This window comes from Triticum aestivum, chromosome 3B (genome assembly GCF_018294505.1).
Source record: "Triticum aestivum cultivar Chinese Spring chromosome 3B, IWGSC CS RefSeq v2.1, whole genome shotgun sequence".
Lineage (NCBI taxonomy): Eukaryota > Viridiplantae > Streptophyta > Magnoliopsida > Poales > Poaceae > Triticum > Triticum aestivum.
In genome coordinates, this window is record NC_057801.1 from 846,036,635 (window position 1) to 846,061,082 (window position 24,448).

Consider the following 24,448-nt stretch of genomic DNA (forward strand, 5'->3'; position numbering starts at 1 on the left):
TGGGTCTTTTTATATTGGTATAGATGAATAGACTAGCTAATTTCCTGTGCATGTACTCTGGTGGTTCAACATCGGTCTTGTCCGACATATATCTTACATCAATTTTGGTAGCATTTAATTTGGTGAAATTATGGGTAGTGGAAGGCAAGGCAAGTTTTGATATGTTAAGATTTTCGTAAGACTAATTTGATTTGGTTGAGTTAATGCAGCATGGCGTTTTGGCAAAGTATGTATTTTGTTTAGATTAATCCAAGTTAATATATTTATGTTATATTTTATTTTGTGGGGCCTCGGTTGGGGTTAACAAAAAAATGACACAAAATCAAAGGGGGGAGGAGAATATGGGAGGTAAAAAAACAGGTGGGAGGTGGAGGCGACTGAATGAACTCTCCTTTAATAATGCTGGTTTTACTTTGTGTGGCATCGGTTGCGGTAAACAAAAAACCAATAGGAAACTAAAGGGGGTGGAGAACGTGGGAGTTGGAGGTGACGGAGCGAACCCCCCTTTCATCGTAGTCATATTTATGTTGGTTTTTCTTTTGTGTGGAATTGGCCGGGGTTAGCAAAAGAACTAACTGAAAACCAAAGGGCGGCGGGGATTGGAACCTGGGGGAAAAACCATGTGGGAGGTGGAGGCGACGGCATGAACTCCCCTTTTCATAATGGTGGTTTTTTGTTTTTGCAGCATCAGTTGGGATTAACAAAAAAACCAACATGAAACAAAAGGGGGATGAGGATGTGTGAGGTGAAGGCGACGGAATGAACTGCTCTCTAATAGTAGAGATGATTAAGAGCATCCCCAACAGACTCGTAAAAGCTATTCTGAGCACTAAAAATCGTTCTTTTTGGGCGCGGATACGCTCCAGCAGATGCTATAAAATAGCGTGCGCAAAAAATTTAGAGCATGCGCTAGAAAGCGCTATCGCACGCTGCAAATTTGAGGCGCTGGACTGCACGCGCTTCATAAGTTGCACTGCGTGTTTTTTTGGCATGCGTTTTTGGGCATCTGGAAAATCAATGTTGGCCGTGGCACGCTAAAAGTGCTACAGTGGCACTGTAAAACTATTTTTGCGTGTCTACTGGAGGTGCTCTAACTAGGTTCTCTCCGTGTGTATGCCCATTTATCCGACTGTTCATTGAGTTAGTACTTTTGGAGGAATAATATTAATTCTTTGTATTGCTGGTAGGCTTGTTGGACAAGAGAGTATAAAGTTATGTATCCTCCTCCAGAAAGTGTTTGACGAAGATTTCTTGTTGAATAGTAAAAGTTATTTATCCTCTCTTCAATTACCTTGCCAGAGCATGATAGTGCTGCCCTACCCTCGAGTGCACTTCGCTGTCATCTCAAAATTTGACCTCAACTGTTAATGCTTTTCCACGAAAAAGATCCAACAGACATATTGCAACAAATTTAGCCACTAGATTGGCACCTTTCTTGAAATGATATTGTATCCATCTCTTGTTATAAGCATCATGCATGTACGAGATGATCCATCGACCTATCTGGATGCATCTTGCAATCTCGCTGGAAGTGCTTCATAAACCTCGGTATGTTTCGACATGGCCAAACCTACACTATGTTTATAAACATAATGTAATATTGTGTTGATATATTTGAAAGTGTTCACCCAGACAAAGAGGAAATTATTAATTTGAGAATATATCGCACTAATATATAAATAAGGGTGATTAATGTGGTGTGCGCATACACGTATCACCGGGTGGTGTAGGTATGTCATTTTCGAAGCTTATTGAAAGCTCGTATATAATCCATCCGTCGCATATTATAAGATGTTATTACATCAAATATACTCTTATATCTTCATGGGTTGTATCGAATGTCTGCCGGAGAAAAAATAAATTACTTCCCAACTACTGCATTGTTAGGAACGCTTGCTATTGTGGGCCAAACAATATTTCGTTGTCACATCCTGATCAATTCAATCTGGGTGCGAACGAGTACGTAGTTATCCTTTGACGCTTTAGTTTTAATGTATACATGCTTATCGTACATACTCTTCAGAAATTCTTCATTTCAGAGATGTGCTCATCTTATCATACATACTTATCCAAACATTAATTTACATTTCAGAAATTCTTCAAATTTTATTCATAATTTTGTCGAATCAACTGAGTTACACTTCTCTGCGTGGAATTCATAATTCCACAGAGAATACAACAAATCTAGGTGCAAAACTGGATTTTGAATGTGGATATTACTGATTCCTCTCCTATCGCTTGCTATATACCCACCCCCTGTATCGAGATGTAGTAACACACTTACCTTTGAAATTAAATGTTAATGACATTTTTAAATTAAATATTTAAAATTTAATGTATAAATGTCTTTCCCATATTTACGAAATGGGCACCTGACGTTTCAAAAATGTGGTTTGCTTATTAGACAACAATTCAGCATGTTTGATCAAAGACTAAATCGTGCGGCGAGATGAGTAAGAGGGACGAGAGAATTCGGCAGTGCGATCAAGATATACCCCTTTTCACCAGGCAGGGCTACACGGGTTCCTGACATCTTTGTTGATGGTGATCGGAGGCGCGTAACGATATTTTTTGAGCTGTAGCAAATATGCCCGGGAAAAAGAGAAATTATTTCCCAACTAATGTATAACCCTCTCCGACCCCGAGACACACTCGAGTACCGCCCTTCTCTGAGCGTACCAGCCGAGCAAGCGAGCAATGGTGGCGCCCAATCGAAGGATCGGGTAGGAGGATGCCCGGCACGTCTGCTTCTCGAAGCGCCTCGTGGTGTTCTTCAGCAAGGCCACCGGTCTGGCGGTCCTCACCGGCGCCCAGGTGGCCACCCTCACCTTCTCACCCGGCGGCAACGAATTCTCTTTTCTCCACCCCATCGTGGAACGCTTCTTGCCGGGGGAGGGTGTGGGGGCTGGCGCGAGGGAGGAGGGCACTAGTTGCCGGCGAAGATAAGAAACTAGAGCAGCTCCACCAGGAGTTCGACAAGCTGCGCACCGAGCTGGTCGAGGTGAAGAAGCGCATGGAGCGCAAGGAGGAGATCATAGAGAAAGACCGTGACGCGGGAGACCGGATAGTGGCTTGGGTCGACCCGAACGTGCGGGACATGGGGGGCGAGGACATGGCGGCCTTCTTTGCCATGCTGATGTGTAGAAAATTCCGCGCCAACCAAGATCTCCACGAGGAGATGCATGTCGACATGAGCTGCATGGTGGAGGTGGCCCCACCACTGCACCTCCAGATCTTCGGTGGCAGTACTTTTGAGTTCCGTAGCAGCAGCAGCAGCAGCAGCAGACGGTGATGCAGACGCTGCATCCGCCTTAGGGGTTCACCTCCGAGGTTAATATGCAGAAGCGCATGGTGATGGAGCTGCCTCCGGCAAAGCAGGTCACCGCCGGGATGGATATGCAAGAGATGCCTCCGCCGCCGGGATTCGCCACGGGCATGGATATGGAGGAGATGCAGATAGCGATTCCTCAGCCGCCAGGGTTGGACAACGAGATGGGGATGCAAATGGAGATACATTAGTTGCTTATTGCGATGCCTCCGTCACCGGAGATCCCTGCCGGGTTGGAGACGAATGCCGGCTTCCCGTTCCTGTACTGAGATCCAAACCCGTGTCCATCCGTTCAAGTATAATCATTCAACAATGGACCATAGTTCGTCAAAATATGTTGTCGTCTAGTTAATCTGGATGAAATCTTTCGTCAAATTTTATGTCGTTTCTTTATTATAAAGAATTAATGGCCAAATCTGTATTGCCCTGTCGCTGACTGCTGCTATTTAATGAAATACTGACATCTTCTCAAATGTACTACACATGTTCGCTGGCTACAAGATTTTGAGTCAGCAATGTACTAGTGTTGACTCCTTTTCTCAATGACTTAACATGGTAACAAGCACTTGAGAACATTTTTATATCGGTGAATAAATTGTAGAACAAGATGAATAGTTTTTTTAGGATTATGTGAATAGTTTTTGAAAAATCATGATGAACATTTTTATAAAGAAAAAACATAGCATTTTATTACTATGCAATATACATTTTTTAAATGTGGTGACCATTTTTGAAACACATGATGAAAAACTTGTAAAACATTAGGAAATGTTTTCAAAATGCAACAAACATTTCGTATGAGATGATGACTACATTTTAAAACACGGTGAACATAATTTCAAATGCTTTTAACATTTCTGGAAAAAATGTGATGTACATTTTAATGCATGGTGAACATTTTTGGAAAATACACTATGAACATATTTAAGTAAGGGATGAAAAAAGTGACAATCGAAAGAAAAATCTAAGAAATAAAATTCTGAAATTAAAAGTGAAATAAGATAATGATAAAAAGGAAGAAATAAGGGAAAATAGAAAGAAATAAAAACAAATAAAAAGAACAGAAACACATAAAAATTAACATATATATATTCATGCAATTAAAAAATGTCCAGACATTTGGAAAAAGACCGTGCTTATTTTTCTAAACCGAAACATGAATTAAACCACATGATTCCTTTCAAAAATTCATAATTTTGGAAAATGATCTTGAATTTTTATAAATGTGGAGAGGAACTTGTCGACAACCCTACTCCCACCGCTAACTGCAATCTCATTGCAGGCATCCAGCTGAATGCCGTGCGTGGACTTCCAACTAGGACAAAAAGCGGTCGGACTCAGTTGCTTGTCGAGGGTGGACTTGCAACTCAGTAAAAAATGGGTCGGGCCCCATCTACAGCTAAAATTTCAATTAATAATAACTTAAATATACTATGATAATGGAGAACCCAGGGAGATGGGTCTTACATTGACCTGGCACAATTAATTTAGAATAATACTTTAGCTCTCACGTTTCTTATTGGCTATACTTCATAGCTTATGATTCTTATTGTTGTTTCCTCTCCATCTGTTGTGCTTTAGCTCTCACGAATAAGTCGTCCCAGTGCCTATAAATTAACAAAACACAACATCATTCCAACTTCATTGAACGAAAACAAACAAGAACAAAAGGTAGAAGAGAATATCTAAGAAACGTACAATCAATCAAATTATGAATCTGAAGAGAAAAGTACTCCCTCTATAAAGAAATATAAGAGCATTAGCGCTCTGATATTTCTTTACGGAGGGAGTACATTATTAAAATTTCAGGTGTGCATGTGGATCGGTCAATTAAACAATAAACATAAGAATTAGTTATAATGGTTAAAGAAAATGCATAACCAAGTGTTAGAGTTATAGTGGTTAAAGAACATACAATATGTGCATCCCTTAGCTTAGTATACACCTCACCCATCGTTTACCTTCCCCAAGAAATGCCCTCCTTTCCCGCTCACTGTACGAAGCTAGTGGCATGATTGTAGTACCTGAAGCTGCAAAAGATGACAAGGAATGGAACTGAATGAATTTCCAAAATACCTACCAGTCCATGGTATCAACATGAACTAAATGAACTCCACTTAAATTTGTTTGGAATGTGTCACGGCCGGTTTTTCGGGTATAAATTTTCAGAAAAAGACCCTCGTGCTCATCAGCCCCAGGATTACTGTTAGCTGATGAGGCTCCAACTTGATACCGAAATTCCAAGCAAAAATACAAAACATGTAGTACAAGACCATTCTGGCCTGTGAGTACAACAAATGGTTTCTAGTGGTAGAGGGCGGAAGCGGTTTGAGGATCATCAGGGTCTATGGGACTCCATTTCCCATCAGGAACAGCTGACCAGGTTAACTCCTATCTTCACGAGGCTGCTATCATCGTTGCTTAGGTTCCGGGGCTGTCGTCGCGTCGCTCCTCTCCGTGCAAGAAATCTGGCCAAGACAATAGCCAGGGACAAGCCAGTGAGTACTTTGAATGTACTCGCAAATATTATGAACACAGGTATAAGATAACAATGGTATGCTGAAAATAGTTTATGCTCATGACGTCAGTCACAACAGATAAATAAAACTCTGATGCGTGCAAGCATGTTATTTATGAATATGCAATAACATACTAGTATTAAAATTTATGAAATAAATAACAAGCAATGCCACAGTCGGGCGTCTGAGCGACACCACATAAAGGGCTTTTAAAAGAAATGCCATAGTCGGGTGTCTGAGCGACACCACATAAAGGGCTTTAAAAGAAATGCCACAGTCGGGTGTCTAAGCGACACCACATAAAGGGCTTTTAAAAGAAATGCCACAGTCGGGCGTCTGAGCGACACCACATAAAGGGCTTTAAAAGAAATGCCACAGTCGGGCGTCTAAGCGACACCACATAAAGGGCTTTAAAAGAAATGCCACAGTCGGGCGTCTGAGCGACACCACATAAAGGGCTTTAAAAGAAATGCCACAGTCGGGCGTCTTAGCGACACCACATAAAGGGCTTTAAAAGAAATGCCACAGTCGGGCGTCTGAGCGACACCACATAAAGGGCTTTAAAAAAATGCCACAGTCGGGCGTCTGAGCGACACCACATAAAGGACTTTAAAAGAAATGCCACAGTCGGGCGTCTGAGCGACACCACATAAAGGGCTTTAAAAGAAACAATCATAGTGAATATCCCGGAGGTAGAACCATCCCAAGGATGCTCGATAATAACAATAATATCACGGGTTAGTCAACAAAAATAATAATCGTAATTATACTAATCACAAGTAGTAATTCTATTTCTGGTTTAACAATTTCACCTCCGAAGACCGACACTAAGACCGACACTTGACCCATCCCAGACTGTAGTCCTTAACCATGGACACGGCTATTCGAATAGGTTTAATCTCTGCAGAGGGTGTACTATTTACCCACGAGTAACGGATTCCTTTAGTCTATCGGGACTAATTCCGTCTACGGTCTTTTAAATGAAAACGCACCTGACTTGCACACACCAGCTTAACTTACCGGTGTCTGGAATCACCCACGACACCTGTTAAGCAAAACTCTGAGTGGGGAGGCTACAACCTCGATTAGCATGGGATCACAAAATTTATACCGCGCGCAAAACTGGGGAAGCTACCCCCTCGGCTACAACCGAAACACCCATGACCCCTGACCGGATGACTGGCTTTAATCCATGGCCATGGTACCCTCATCCCGGCCCCTCTGTACGGTGTGTGCTAGAAAGGGGTTGACAAATTACTGAACCGTACTCTAGTTGTTGTAGAGACGAGTGGTAGTACGAAACAAGTATGGGGGTTACTGGAACAAGAGTCGTTCTATGGTCGACTCAGGAGGTTTAAGTATTTCCCTGCATGACATGCATAACAAATATATTTCAACCAACAGAATCACCGCTCATTATACCTCACTATGCCATACGGGACATGACCGTCCTGACGGAGACCGGCGACAAACTAATGCCTACCCAAGGCAGAGGTTTTCCCGGACTCCTTCCGGCATGCATGAAAGGCACATGAGGATGATTATCATCACAAGTGTGTTCATTTCCAACAGCATGGAAATCACTAATATGCACTCATGCATATGATCATATCACATGAAATAACAAGTCCTTCGAAATGCGGTGGTGTTATAAATGTATCAACGATCACACCAAAAATATTATGCCGGGATTCAGAATGCTTGCCTTCAGGTCATGGAAAAGAAGGGTCCATCCAAAACATCTTGAAATCTTCAAAAATCCTATTTAAAAGAATATATATCAATTAACACACACAATCAAAACAACACAAAAAGTTGTTTTGAAATTTTTTCAAATAAATCTTAAAGTAAACTAGACAATGGAAGAGAGAGGTAGGAAAAAGAATTAATTCATTTGGAGTTATCCTTAAAAAGATATAACCAGTCAAAGTTCTAGTCAAAATCTGTTTTTAAAATAAAATCAGAAAAGAAAACGGTTCGAGCGGGATTACGCTTTCGCACAGAGGAGACGTACTTGTGCCTTTACGCCTCCACTTATGCAACGTGGACACGTGGGGTGTCACTAACAATGGGCCCAGGGGACCCACTGGTCAGGTTTGACTGGTCGACCTCCCTCCTCTTCCTCTGCCCCGAGAGGAGGCGGGGCTGCGGCGATGCTCGCCGGTGAACGGCGGCACCGTTCGGGAAACGGAGGTCACCCGAGGGCTCAGGGGATCGAGGCGGTCTCTCCGGTAGTCGTTATGGTCTCGAGGGGGACAGAGCTGTTGGCGGCGAGCTTTGCGGCGGAGGAAGGCTTCGGTGGCGAAGTGGTCTTGTGGCGGCGATGGCTCCCAAACCAAATTGAGTAGGGGGATCTGTTCACGGGAGTGAGAGGAAGCTCCTGGTGGAGAGGGTGGAGAGGGGGAAGCTCTGGTGGCTCCGGAAGGGCTGGGGCAATGGCGGCGGCTGCAGTTGCTGGAGATGGGGAAGAAGGCCTCCCCGGGTCGTTTGGCTGCCAAAGGGGGCCCTAGGGAGATGGCTTGAGGTCGCCTGCGTGCGGAGACGAGCTCTGGCTCCTTATATAGGCGAGGCAAGGCGGTTCCGCGGCGGCCGTGGATAAGTTCTCCGGCGGACCACCTCTCTGTAGCTAGGGCGACGTGGCGGCGACGTGCACTAGGTGATGAGGTTGCGAATGAGCTGGAGATGTTCAGGGGGCAGCTGGCGAGTGCTGGGAGCTTGCGGCACCGACCACGGTAGGGCGTGCTGCGGACGCCGGTGTGCCACCAAAAGTGCTTTGGCGGGGCGCTGTTGGCTGCCAGGGCGGCTTGGCGCGTTGCTGCGAGGAGGGTGGTGCGTGGCGTGGCGCTGCAAAGCGGGCCAAAATCCAGGGGGGCCAGCGTGTCGGCTCGGGCGTGGTTTGTGCAATACGCGCGCTCTGGGCGCATCCAGTGCACACACGGAAGGTGTTCGATACAATGCCGTGGCATGCTACAGGTCACAGGTGAGGTTGGCAAGCAACAGGACTAGGTTGGAGATAGAGGGAAGCTCAAGGGACAAGGTGGTTTGGTCAGGTGGTCAAGTTCATAATGCAAGCAACCATTCATGTCAAATCTGATCATGCACTCCAGGTGTTAGACAAAATGCCACAGGCACCTAGGCATTTCTTGGAGTGACCAATCCTTCCAGATCAGTGTCTCTTTGGATGCACAAGAGGGTGGTGAGGTTAGTTGGTGAAAAGCATAAACTTGCTAGTGCAAGTTTTGCAGAACTTCAAATCTCGACAGGAGGTGAATGGCATTATTTCATGAACCAAAAATATGCCAATGGTTGCATGCTCCTTGAATTAGGAGTTTAACATGGAGGACTACAAGTAGGAGAAAGAATCAAGGGCTAAAGAGCAAGCAAAAATATGGTTGCTGTACAAACCATCATGTTGGACCAGAATGAAGATGAGGTTGTTTCACTCAAAATTTTCAAAGAACAACCCTGGATTTTTGCATATAATGGAATGATATGCTCCTACTGACATCCCAAAATTTTGGTGGAAGCTTGAAACGAATATTTAAAAGGGTTGTAGTGCAAAACTGCCCACTGGACCAGAGAAGGAAAACAGGTGTAGCACTCAAAATATGCAATGAATTAAATATATTATTGCACAAAAGTGATTTAGAGACATCACATGACATCTCCAAATTTTGGTTAGATTTTTAGATAAATCTATCAACTGGTTGTAGTACAAAAAGAGCTCCAAAACTCAAAACAAGTCATTTAATGAATAATTTAATAAACAAATCTACTAATTGAGAGATGTTTTTAAATGAGAGGGAAAATAAGTCCAATATGTTTTGGAAGGATCCACTTGGGAAAAATTTCTTAATATTAAAGGAAAAGTTTTGAAATCAACAGGGATATACTTCCAGGCAAAAAATTTAAACTCTTGGCAAAAAAAGTTTTAATAACTAAAACCTGGTTAATTTTTTGGGGTGTTACAATTACTACCCCCCTTAAGAAAAAAATCTCGTCCTCGAGATTTGCTAAGAGCCACTGTGAAAAACAAATACTCCATATGTGTTCGAGCGGTTGTGAGTCTGCTGCCGTGGTGCTGCGCGAATAGAAATAACCCATGTAGAGAGGGAATAAATGATGTAGCAACTCAGGGAAAAGAAATCTCATCCTAGGATTTTTCGCAGTTACACAGGTTATTCACGAAGACAGCCACTCACATAAGTAGAAACTAAATACTCGACTCGTCGCACAAATTTGAGGTACCATGCATAAGGTACAACGTAATAATAAATGCTGAAATGACAAACACAGCAGTGACATCTAAAATGAGAAAGGTAACTGGACAGGGTCTCGAGAAAAAGTCTCTGGCAATGGAATACACTCCTCTTCTATCGGAGGAAGTGGATTGACCAGTCGACGTATGAGTCTCTCCGGGTCGGGCCTCAGTGGTCTGCCGATGGCAATCTGAGGATTCAAATCAGCGAGACTCTGGAGATAATCCATCACTCGCTGGTTCAAATGCTCTTGAGCGATGATGTACTGGATAAGGTTGGCTAGCACTGGGTCTCTCTCAATTCGTCCACCGGGAAAAGATGTCACTCCTCCGGGTCTTGCACGGCTCGAAAAATAATAATATCCTCGTTCGCGGGCATAAGGTACTGCGGATCGAAGACGAGCAATTGCTTCATTCGCAGCAGCTTCTATGGCCAAGCGTGTTGTCGGCATAGATTTCCCTACGAAGGAAACCTCCGTTGGATCTTGGTTGGGGTCTATAGGAGGAATGTGTACTGCTGCCCAATATTCCGAGGTGGATGGGGTGATTCTTGATTTGAACAGCTCATACTGGGGTGGCTGGGTAGAACCCATGGTATAAAATCCCACAATATTTTGACAAAGCTACCATGGGTTGCATCTGGGGTTCTCCGATAAATACTAGGGCTCGGCATGGCAAGAAATGGTTGTGAGAGTGGTGCACGAGGTGAGGGTTGCTGGGTAGGGTCACAAGGTGGCCTTCTTATATAGCATCTGGGCCGGTTTATTTACCGTGGTGAAAGGTAATAAAACTGCCAGATCACCTCCAAAGGTCGGGGTCAGTGTCAGAGATACACATATCTAATAAAGAGACGTGTTACTGTAGGTGTCGTCGGGGTTGGTTTTGGTAGTTGTGCACGGAAAATGTGTAACTATGCGCTGCCAAGGAAAATACGCAAGGCTACCATTAAAGCAGAGGCACAACGACAGGCTGCGTTAATATACACGGTCGCACAATTACAAAGCAAGGATACACTGAGACTCGGTACTACTCGTATGGCTTAGTCTACCTCGTTTATGTCTAAACGGGGGTGCCTGGTGGATGTCGAGGCTTCTCCACGTGTCTCACTGCCGGGATTAGTCGGAGATGGTGGAGGAACTGCAGGGTCGGGGTAGAGATGATGACCATTGCGGGGATTGTTGGCCACAATCCCGTTGGAGTGTGCTCCCAAAAGGTGACGAAGCACTTCTTGGGTCATCAAGGCATCTCGGTTGGTGGCTGGAGCTGATCTCAGGGTCTCGATTGGTTGTCCGAACAGCACGACTGGGTTGTCAGCGTCGGGCTCGTCTTTCCTGCTTTCCGGGGCTCGACGAACCAGCTCTCCTCGAGCTGCGATCAGATCAATGGTGATCTGGTCGAACAGTGCCTCTAGTGCACTTACATAGCGCACTAGGTGCAACAATGCGGGATCTGTCTCGTGATCTCCGTTGGCAACTTGGGGTGGTCTACCATACCCTTCACGCCTGGGGTAGTAGTATAACGAGCGACAGTTAACTCTGAGTGACAAGTGCCGGAGATGAACTATAGCCTCTCGAGAGGCTAGTTGGATGGCTTGTGGCTCAAAGGAAGTTGTTCTTCCGGTGATCCTATAGGGGCGCTCGGGCGACAGACCCCTACCGTAGATGTGCACAGTGGCCCAGAATTGGCGGTCTTCACCGCCCATGGGTCCTTGGTACACAACATATTCTGGAGGTTCTTCTAACGCATAGGCACGACGGGTGAGGTTTGCGAGTATAGTCACAAAGCCTCCAAGGTTGGTCGCTGTGGTCTCGTTGTGCACTATGGGGCCAAGCATTGTGTCTCGGTTTGGGGTAGAGGCTGTGCTGTGCTCGTTTGGGGCTAGCGTGCCCTTTTTATAGAAAAAGGGGACGGAGTCTTCCTTCACACGCTTGTGGAGGAGACATCTTGGGTGCTGGTCACTGGCGCGTGATCGACATGCTAGGTTGGTAGGTTGGGCACCGACTGCCAAAAGTGTCTGGGTTACTGTGTGGCTATCTTGCACGAGAAGCTTGGCTGGGGTTTGGTTAAGGTCTGGTGGGTTGGTTTGCCTAAGTTTATTGACCTGGCTAAGATAGGATTAGCCAATGGTCAGCCTGGCTCTGATACCAAGTCTGTCACGACCGGTTTTTCGAGTATAAATTTCCAGAAAAAGACCATCGTGCTCATCAGCCCCAGGATTACTGTTAGCTGATGAGGCTCCAACTTGATACAAAAATTCCAAGCAAAAATACAAAACATGTAGTACAAGACCATTCTGGCCTGTGAGTACAACAAATGGTTTCTAGTCGCTGAGAGCGGAAGCGGTTTGAGGATCATCAGGATCTATGGGACTCCATTTCCCATCAGGAACAGCTGACCAGGTTAACTCCTATCTTCACGAGGCTGCTATCATCGTTGCTTAGGTTCCGGGGCTGTCGTCGCGTCGCTCCTCTCCGTGAAAGAAATCAGGCCAAGACAATAGCCAGGGACAAGCTAGTGAGTACTTTGAATGTACTCACAAACATTATGAACACAGGTATAACATAACAATGGTATACCGAAAATAGTTTATGCTCATGACGTCAGTCACAACAGATAAATAAAACTCTGATGCGTGCAAGCATGTTATTTATGAATATGCAATAACATAGTAGTATTAAAATTTATGAAATAAATAACAAGCAATGCCACAGTCGGGCGTCTGAGCGACACCACATAAAGGGCTTTTAAAAGAAATGCCACAGTCGGGTGTCTGAGCGACACCACATAAAGGGCTTTAAAAGAAATGCCACAGTCGGGCGTCTAAGCGACACCACATAAAGGGCTTTAAAAGAAATGCCACAGTCGGGCGTCTGAGCGACACCACATAAAGGGCTTTAAAAGAAATGCCACAGTCGGGCGTCTGAGCAACACCACATAAAGGGCTTTAAAAGAAATGCCACAGTCGGGCGTCTTAGCGACACCACATAAAGAGCTTTAAAACAAATGCCACAGTGGGGCGTCTGAGCGACACCACATAAAGGGCTTTAAAAGAAATGCCACAGTCGGGCGTCTGAGCGGCACCACATAAAGGGCTTTAAAAGAAACAATCATAATGAATATCCGGAGGTAGAACCATCCCAAGGATGCTCGATAATTTAATAACAATAATATCACGGGTTAGTCAACAATAATAATCATAGCTATCACAAATCACAAGTAGTAATTCTATTTCTGGTTTAACAATTTCACCTCCGAAGACCGACACTAAGACCGACACTTGACCCATCCCAGACTATAGTCCTTAACCATGGACACGGCTATTCGAATAGGTTTAATCTCTGCAGAGGGTGTACTCTTTACCCACGAGTAATGGATTCCTTTAGTCCATCAGGACTAATTCCGTCTACGGTCTTTTAAATGAAAACGCACCTGACTTGCACACACCAGCTTAACTTACCTGTGTCTGGAATCACCCACGACACCCGTTAAGCAAAACTCTAAGTGGGGAGGCTACAACCTCGATTAGCATGGGATCACAAAATTTATACCGCGCGCAAAACTGGGGAAGCTACCCCCTCGGCTACAACCAAAACACGCATGCCCCCTGACCGGATGACTGGCTTTAATCCATGGCCGTGGTACCCTCATCCCGGCCCCTCTGTACGGTGTGTGCTAGAAAGGGGTTGACAAATTACTGAACCGTACTCTACTTGTTGTAGAGACGAGTGGTAGTACGAAACAAGTATGGGGGTTACTGGAACAAGACTCGTTCTACGGTCGACTCGGGAGGTTTAAGTATTTCCCTGCATGACATGCATAACAAATATATTTCAACCAACAGAATCACCACTCATTATACCTCACTATGCCATACCGGACATGACCCTCCCGACGGAGACCAGTGACAAACTCATGCCTACCCAAGGTAGAGGTTTTCCCGGATTCCTTCCGGCATGCATGCAAGGCACATGAGGATGATTATCATCACAAGTGTGTTCATTTCCAACAGCATGGAAATCACTAATATGCACTCATGCATATGATCATATCACATGAAATAACAAGTCCTTCGAAATGCGGTGGTGTTATAAATGTATCAACGATCACACCAAAAATATTATGCCGGGATTCAGAATGCTTGCCTTCAGGTCATGGAAAATAAGGGTGCATCCAAAACATCTTGAAATCTTCAAAAATCCTATTTAAAAGAATATATATGAATTAACACACACAATCAAAACAGCACAAAAAGTTGTTTTGAAATTTTTTCAGATAAATCTTAAAATAAACTAGACAATATTTGAGAGAGGTAGGAAAAAAATTAATTCATTTGGAGTTATCCTTAAAAAGATATAACCAGTCAAAGTTCTGGTCAAAATCTGTTTTTAAAATACAATCAGAAAAGAAAACGGTTCGAGCGGGATTACGCTTTCGCACAGAGGAGACGTACTTGTGCCTTTACGCCTCCACTTATCCAGCGTGGACGCGTGGGGTGTCACTGACAGTGGGCCCGGGGTACCCACTGGTCAGGTTTGACTGGTCGACCTCCCTCCTCTTCCTCTGCCCCGAGAGGAGGCGGGGCTCCGGTGATGCTCGCCGGCGAATGGCGGCACCGTTCGGGAAACGGAGGTCACCCGTGGGCTCAGAGGATCGAGGCGGTCTCTCCGGTAGTCGTTACGGTCTCGGGGGGGACGGAGCTGTCGGCGGCGAGCTTTGCGGCGGAGGAAGGCTTCAGTGGCGAAGTGGTTTTGTGGCGGTGATGGCTCCCGAACCAAATTGAGTAGGGGGATCAGTTCACGGGAGGGAGAGGAAGCTCCTGGTGGAGAGGGTGGAGAGGGGGAAGCTCTGGTGGCGCCGGAAGGGCTGGGGCAATGGCGGCGGCTGCGGTTGCCGGAGATGGGGAAGAAGGCCTCCCCGGGTCGTTTGGCTGCCAAAGGGGGCCCTAGGGAGATGGCTTGAGGTCGCCTGCGTGCGGAGACGAGCTCAGGCTCCTTATATAGGCGAGGCAAGGCGGTTCCGTGGCAGCCGTGGATAAGTTCTCCGGCGGACCGCCTCTCTGTAGCTAGGGTGACATGGCGGCGACGTGCACTAGGTGATGAGGCTGCTGATGAGCTGGAGATGTTCAGGGGGCAGCTGGCGAGTGCTGGGAGCTTGGGCGGCACCGACCGCGGCAGGGCGTGCTGCGGACACCGGTGTGCCGCCAAAAGTGCTCTGGCGGGGCGCTGTTGGCTGCCAGGGCGGCTTGGCGCATTGCTGCAGGGAGGGTGGTGTGTGGCATGGCGCTGCGGAGTGGGCCAAAATCCAGGGGGGGCAGCGTGTCGGCTCGGGCGTGGTTTGTGCAATACGCGCGCTCTGGGCGCGTCCAGTGCACGCACGGAAGGTGTTCGATACAATGCCGTGGCATGCTACAGGTCACAGGTGAGGTTGGCAAGCAACAGTACTAGGTTAGAGATAGAGGGAAACTCAAGGGACAAGGTGTTTGGTCAGGTGGTCAAGTTCATAATGCAAGCAACCATTCATGTAAAATCTGATCATGCACTCCAGGTGTTTGACAAAATGCCACAGGCACCTACGCATTTCTTGGAGTGACCAATCCTTCCAGATAAGTGTCTCTTTGGATGCACAAGAGGGTGGTGAGGTTAGTTGGTGAAAAGCATAAACTTGCTAGTGCAAGTTTTGCAGAACTTCAAATCTGGACAGGAGGTGAATGGCATTATTTCATGAACCAAAAATATGCCAATGGTTGCATGCTCCTGGAATTAGGAGTTTAACATGGAGGACTACAAGTAGGAGAAAGAATCAAGGGCTAAAGAGCAAGCAAAAATATGGTTGCTGTACAAACCATCATGTTGGACCAGAATGAAGATGAGGTTGTTTCACTCAAAATTTTCGAAGAACAACCCTGGATTTTTGCATATAATGGAATGATATGCTCCTACTGACATCCCAAAATTTTGGTGGAAGCTAGAAACGAATATTTAAAAGGGTTGTAGTGCAAAACTGCCCACTGGACCAGAGAAGGAAAACAGGTGTAGCACTCAAAATATGCAATGAATTAAATATATTATTGCACAAAAGTGATTTAGAGACATCACATGACATCTCCAAATTTTGGTTAGATTTTTAGATAAATCTATCAACTGGTTGTAGTACAAAAAGAGCTCCAAAACTCAAAACAAGTCATTTAATGAAAAAAGTTCAGGGTGAAATAATTTAATAAACAAATCAACTGATTGAGAGATGTTTTTAAATGAGAGGGAAAATAAGTCCAATATGTTTTGGAAGGATCCACTTGGGAAAAATTTCTTAATATTAAAGGAAAAGTTTTGAAATCAACAGGGATATACTTGCAGGCAAAAATTTTAAACTCTTGGCAAAAAAAGTTTTAATAACTAAAACCTGGATAAATTTTTGGGGTGTTACAGAATGGGACCTTAAGATCATACGATCCAACTATAATAGCAAAGTTCGCGATACATCAACATCATGCCATAGAGAGAACACGAGAGAGAGAGAGAGAGATCAAACACATAGCTACTGGTACATACCCTCAGCCCCGAGGGTGAACTACTCCCTCCTCGTCATGGATAGCGCCAGGATGATGAAGATGGCCATCGGTGATGGATTCCCCCTCCGGCAGGGTGCCGGAACAGGCTCCCGAGAGGTTTTTTGGTGGCTACAGAGGCTTGCGGCGGCGGAACTCCCGATCTATCTTCTCCCTGGATGTTTCTAGGGTACGTGAGACTATATAGGCGAAAGAAGTCGGTCGGGAGGTGCTCGAGGGGCCCACGAGACATTGGGCGAGCCCAGTAGGGGGGGCGCCCCCTATCTCCTGGCCTCCTCGAGGATCTTCTGACATGAACTCCAAGTCTCCAGGATCATATTCTTCCAAAAATCACGCTGCCGAAGGTTTCATTCCGTTTGGACTCCGTTTGATATTCCTTTTCCTCGAAATACTGAAACAGGCAATAAAACAGCAATATGGGATGGGCCTCCGGTTAATAGGTTAGTCCCAAAAGTAATATAAAAGTGTATAATAAAGCCTGTAATCATTCAAAACAGATAATAAAATAGCATGAATGCTTCATAAATTATAGATACGTTGGAGACGTATGAATCATCTACTGTGAATTCCGTCTCCGAGTGGTTGAAGAGCACAGCGCCACCGGGCCGTGCTAGTCAGCATCGATCACCTCTACGCCCATGTCGGGAAAGTGAAAACTTGTTAGTACGCAAATTGCAGCAGTTCAACCAAATAGTACTAGCAAACATGCACCAATAAGGAAAAGAAATTTTCTCATTCACCTAGTTAGGTATCAACTATTTAAATAAAAAAATCAGCAACTTCTTCCTTAAATAAAAGCGGTGCTTGGTAACTGCACTTGAAAAGCTTCATAGCATATGAGATTAAGATATATAAATTTTTGTGGTCACGTCCTTGCATGTTGGAAACAATCATTGGTTAAGATTACACTCTTTTGTAGAGGAAAGAACTTTGGGACAATCAACAACCTTTCACTTGATATCCGCTGGCTACTTTGGATTCAATAAGAAAAGGAACATTTATTTGAACTGAAAAGAACAAGCAGGCAAGCATGCTATCAATCTTTTGGCTAGAATTTCACAAAATGCACCTGTCAAGTGTACTCTAACAATCGACGTGTCCCATCTCCTCATGATTAAGGACTTTAGCTGAGCCGACAACAGGGAGCAAGATGTAGTCGTTTCCGAGCATGAATCCTTGGCTGTCATCAATGAACCTACAACATCCATCATGCCCATTGTAAAATATGTTAGTTTCAGATAAGAAAAGAACTGAACTCTGAACATATGATGTTATCTAAATCCTTACTTTATTAATACATGCACCAACGAAAGATAGCAAGATCTTAACAACTAAAAAAATTGAATTTAAGCTTGAAAAAATTGCAACATCTGAACAACTAAAAATCAATAACCCGAGCATGAGAAAAGAGGAAAACGCGAACAGCTAAAATCAGTAATTTGTGGCTGAAAAATTTACATCTGCATAAATAAAAAGTTTGAAGTTGAGCAGGAAAAAATTGCAAGATCTGAATTACTATCAATGTTTTAAATAGCAGGCTATGGTAAATAGCGGAGGGCCTCCAAGTCAGCTATAGCAGGCTATTTGTGAAGGCGGACATTTAGCGGCACCCTGCTGAAAAGGCTATAGCGGCTATGGCCAGCTATTTAAAATTGTGATTACTATAAGTCATGAACTTGAGCATGATTTTTTTAAGTTATAAAAACTTTGCAAATCAGCCTTTGTCAATAATTGATAACAAAATCTATCAAAGTTCAAAATGCATATGCACATCATTCGATGGAATCCAAGAACAGAGTTGCTCACCTTCCCAATCAGCCTCACGATTAGAACAAAAAGGAAAAGGAACGAGGGCAAACACAACTTTCTCATCATACAGAACCATTGAACCAATTGTTTAGATCCCAAACATAAATATTATCGAAATTGATGAGCCATGAAAGATTCAGAAACAAAAACGATCTAGAACATTAAAATCGGATCTCCGAAGCATGAACGACGCTTTGCGGAGACATAAAAAACAGATCTAGAACATGGAAAATCAAGAACCAAAATTCAAGAAACGTCCATCTCATTTTTATGAGAAATATAAAAAATACAAACTCATTGAGTACTCTCTCCTCCATGCCATAAGCTGTTGGAGTCGCTCATGTCATAGGATTTTCGAACAACTAACACATACGAGTGGATCTTTTTTATGTTGGATGCACGAAGGGAACCAAAGAAAAGGCTGAGTAGTATTTCATTCACTAATTTTCTGCAAAGGTGCTACCGATAGAAAAAGGATTACAATGCCATCAATTTAATTGATACTAAGATAATTGAACCAACTAATGATTAGGTCTTGGAAAAAGTAGATGGATCTTCAATGGATCTTGCACGATTTATTTAGAATGCATAACTGAGACAACGAAATAAATGAGTGATCCACGTCCATGTTGTCTTCTCCTCATTTGGTGAAGCAATAAACTATGTACTGCAGCTGCCATACAAGGCTTAAAGGGCAAAATACATAAGTATGGAGATACACTTAGACGCGTGACAACTCATGGATATGACAAATATCTTTTCTAAAATAGAATGTAAGCATCTGCCATCAACTGGCTTCAGGATCCATGCGTTTGAGACCAATATGCATATGGTGTGCCATTTGAATTCTAAGTGTCATTACTAAGGTTACCTTGTTTGATCAGGTGAAATCAATCAAACCCACAAAAGAAGCACTTGACCTTCTTTGCATCTCTCACAAGAAAGTGTCTGTGCTACCAGGTCATTGATGGCGGCCTCGAGAAACTGGTCTCATTAAGTCAATCATGGATACTATCAGCTTTGGGACTGGCACCGGAGGAGATGGAGGTGTTGTCCACTCTTCAAGTAGGTTAATGGAAGCAAGGAGCAAACTGCTCTTTGGAGTTACTGATCCATTTACTGCTGAAGCAATGTCATTTTTACGAAGATCGGAGGCTGTCCTGCAATCTTTGTCTAGACCAGTTGCCCTGAGGTAGGTAATCAACAGTCGTTATGGTGTAGCTCATGTCTTAGTAGAAATAGGTGAGCTAGGTCCCCGTATTACTACTTTTCATAATATACACGTACTATGTGCTTTGGACACCCGAGCTCATATGTGGTAAGAATACATTTATATTACCTATTACGTAGAATTTGTAGCCAAGCCCCAGCTTTCCGGAGAGTAGTCTCTTGCATGATGGTCCACAGAACGCGTTGGCTTGAATAAATCTCCCTAAGTTCCTCACCAAGAAATATATGGAGAACAAAATCGCGTACGGCGCCATTGACGAATTTTAATCTTACTAGAGTTCTCATGTCATTTACTTAAGTAAGAGATTATCTTATCTTATGGAGCGTACTCATCCAAATCCCATTTTACATTTTAGAAATTCTTCAAAATTTCATAATACAAATTCGAAATTGCCGAGTTACACTTTGAAGCGTGGCAACTCATTTCCAGTCTAAAATGACGTAACATCAACAACAATAGCACCTGTAAGATTTGTCTAGCAATGGAGGAGGATCCAAAGAAATTAGATGTTAGTAACATTTTTAAAATGAAAAAATAGTTTGTCGAAATTAAACGAATATTTAAGTATGTGTGTATAAATGTTCGACCCGTATTTACAAAATGGGCACCCCACAAATTTAAAAATGTGTTGTGCTAATTTAAAAAATGTTTAGCGTGTGAGATGAAAGATTTAATCTTCTATTGAAAATGTTAGTTCCGGGTTTACGAATATTCATAGTATTAGAAGAAATTGTCGAATAATTGTGTCGCGTATGGACGAGCAACCAATGTGATTCGTGAGTGTTATGTATGGCAGAGGTGTATGTGAACCGTGAGTGCTATGTGTGGAAGAAATGTATGTGCCTGTAGTACGTGTGAAAGGAAGAACTATGTACTACAGCTACTATACTAGGTTAAAACGACACAATATATGTACTGAGATACAGGTAGATGCGTGACAGCTCATGGATCTACTGACAATATGTTAAAAGTCTTTTCTAAAGGCGAAGGTAAGCATCCGCCTTTCATTGCCTTCAAGACACGTGCATTTTATACATGCATCTGGTATGCGATCTAGACGCTAAGTGCCATTAGTAGGGTTAGCGTGTTTTGGTGGCGAATGATCTAAGGAATTGTACCAGATGAGGTCAATCTAAAACAAGAACACATCCGAAACATTAGCATGTGCAAGGGAGGAGGATCTGGAGAATGCTTTGATCCACAGCTGATAGACGTTTTTGGGAGGAGGCTGGATTATTGTTGGATGTTCGACTACCATGGCTCCATCCAAATACACTGGCTTGTGATATCCTGTGTGATTAATTGTTCACGAATAACCAGCAATAAGAAATTACTACCATCATGTAGTCTATTTGACACTGCTGCAATCAGTAGACACATGCGTGAAAAAAACAGGCTTGATCGGGTGCTCTCAATAAAACTCACAATAGAATACCTTGATCTTCTATACATCCATAACAAGGAAGTGCTTGTTCTGATAGGCCATGGATGGTGGCTTCGTGAACCCGATACCATTAAGTTAAACACGGATATGACCATGAGATTTGACACTGGCACTGTATAGGATATGGAGGTGTCATTTGGTCCGCAAATACGTTAGTGGGAGCCTCAAGAAAACAGCTCTTCGGAGTTACTGATCCACTTGTTGTTGAAGCAACATCTTTTCAAGCATAAACCATTTTTGCAAATATCCGAGGCTGCCCTACAGTCTTGTATAGACCGATTGCTTGGATGTCATCAATCTCTAGAATACTTGCCACAACAAAATTCTGTTGTGGTTCCTATCTCTGTGCCAAGCTCATCTCCGTGCCAAGAAGGGCTAGGTAATAATACTACTACTTTTGATATGCAACATGTACTCCGTGGTTTCAACAACAAGCTCATCTATTTGCCAAGAAGGGCAGTCCCGGAATAGGTGTAGTGTAGTTTCTTCAAAGCTGACAGTTATCGGAAGGCAGATGATTTTTTTCCTGTGAAGCAAACTTCTTGAATAGACTTTGTCATGCAATAGATTCCTTTTAAAATTATAATTCTGAGCATTGGAGCACTCATGGTCTAGGAGATCATGTTTAAGGACCTTGTACATACTAGTCAATATGTACGTGCAATGCAAGTTAATTTGGAAGTATATTAAGTGCATGCGGATATTAAGTAGGATATTATTTGCGTGTTATTACATGATTAACACTATATTTGGCATGAAATTAACTGCACGCTAAACATGTTGAGCGCTCGACATTGAAGGAGTCTAGGTCGCTGGATTGACATGATTTGATGGCCGAGATTAATTCGATCTGCCCCTTTGGGTCTTTTTATATTGGTATAGATGAATAGACTAGCTAATTTCCCGTGCATGTACTATGGTGGTTCAACATCGGTCTTGTCCGACATATATCTTACATCAATTTTGGTAGCATTTAATTTGGTGAAATTATGGGTAGTGGAAGGCAAGGCAATATGGTTTTCGTAAGACTAATTTGATTTGGTTGAGTTAATGCAGCATGGCATTTCGGGAAAGTATGTATTTTGTTTAGATTATTCCAAGTTAATATATTTATGTTATATTTTATTTTGTGGGGCCTCGGATGGGGTTAACAAAAAAATGACACAAAATCAAAGGGGGGAGGAGAATATGGGAGTTAAAAAAGCAGGTGGGAGGTGGAGGCGACTGAATGAACTCTCCTTTAATAATGTTGGTTTTAGTTTGTGTGGCATCGGTTGCGGTAAACAAAAAACCAATAGGAAACTGAAGGGGGTGGAGAACGTGGGATGTGGAGGTGATGGAGCGAACCCCCATTTCATCGTAGTCATATTTATGTTGGTTTTTCTTTTGTGTTGAATTGGTCGGGGTTAGCAACAGAACCAACAGGAAACCAAAGGGCGGCGGGGGTTGGAACCTGGGGGAAAAACCATGTGGGAGGTGGAGGCGACGGAATGAACTCCCCTTTTCATAATGGTGGCTTTTTGTTTTTGCAGCATCAGTTGGGATTAACAAAAAAACCAACATGAAAAAAAGGGGGATGAGGATGTGTGGGGTGAAGGCGACGGAATGAACTGCTCTCTAATAGTAGAGATGATTAAGAGCATCTCCAACAGACTCGCAAAAGCTATTCCGCGCGCTAAAAATCGTTCTTTTTGGGCGCGGATACGCTCCAGCAGATGCTGTAAAATAGTGTGCGCAAAAAATTTAGAGCATGCGCTAAAAAGTGCTGTTGCACGCTGCAAATTTGAGGCGCTGGACTGCACGCGCTTCATAAGTTGCACTGCGTGTTTTTTGGGGCGTGCGTTTTTGGGCATCTGGAAAACCAATGTTGGCCGCGGCACGCTAAAAGTGCTACAGTGGCACTGTAAAACTATTTTTGTGTGTCTACTGGAGGTGCTCTAACTAGGTTCTCTCCATGTGTACACCTATTTATCCGACTGCTCATTGAGTTAGTACTTTTTGTGGAATAATATTAATTCTTTGTATTGCTGGTAGGCTTGTTGGACAAGAGAGTATAAAGTTATTTATCCTCCTCCAGAAAGTGTTTGACGAAGATTTCTTGTTGAATAGTAAAAGTTATTTATCCTCTCTCCAATTACCTTGCCAGAGCATGATAGTGCTGCCCTACCCTCGAGTGCACTTCGCTGTCATCTTAAAATTTGACCTCAACTGTTAATGCTTTTCCACGAAAAAGATCCAACAGACATATTGCAACACATTTAGCCACCAGATTGGCACCTTTCTTGAAATGATATTGTTTCCATCTCTAGTTATAAGCATCATGCATGTACGAGATGATCCATCGACCTATCTGGATGCATCTTGCAATCTCGCTGGGAGTGCTTCATAAACCTCGGTATGTTTCGACATGGCCAAACCTACACTATGTTTATAAACATAATGTAATATTGTTTTGATATATTTGAAAGTGTTCACCCAGACAAAGAGGAAATTATTAATTTCAGAATACATCGCACTAATATATAAATAAGGGTGATTAATGTGGTGTGCGCATACACGTATCGCGGGTGGTGTAGGTATGTCGTTTTTGAAGGTTATTGAAAGCTCGTATATAATCCATCCGTCGCATAGTATAAGACGTTATTACATCAAATATACTCTTATATCTTCATGTGTTGTATCGAATGTCTGCCCAGAAAAAATAAATTACTTCCCAACTACTGCATTGTTAGGAACGCTTGCTTTTGTGGGCCAAACAATATTTCGTTGTCACATCCTGATCAATTCAATCTGGGTGCGAACGAGTACGTAGTTATCCTTTGACGCTTGAGTTTTAATGTATACTCCCTCCATTCCCTTATACAAGGCCACAAACTCAGATTACAGGTACCAAGATAAAATTTAATGACTGCTTTGCAAGTCATCTTTTCTTCTCGTTAACCAGGATCATTAATACGCCATAAGCATGCAACGAATGAATGGGAAGGAAGTAGCTGAGTGTCATTATGACTACATGCATGTAAGTATTAAAAAATTGTTATTACAAGAAAACATCATTAATTTTTTTCTCGGTTACTATTGGTGGCCTTGTATTGATGCAAAATGTATTTTTGATAGTGGCCTTATATAAGGGAATGGAGCGAGTACATGCTTATCGTACATACACTTCAGAAATTCTTCATTTCAGAGATGTGCTCATCTTATCATACATACTTATCCAAACATTAATTTACATTTCAGAAATTCTTCAAATTTTATTCAAAATTTTGTCGAATCAACTGAGTTACACTTCTC

General features: G+C 43.3%; 1 pseudogene; it reads left to right on the forward strand.

Annotated features, from left to right (window-relative positions):
• Positions 1 to 2,697: 2,697 nt before the first annotated feature.
• On the forward strand, positions 2,698 to 3,597 carry LOC123068124 (agamous-like MADS-box protein AGL61; annotated as a pseudogene).
• The last annotated feature ends 20,851 nt before the right edge of the window (positions 3,598 to 24,448 follow it).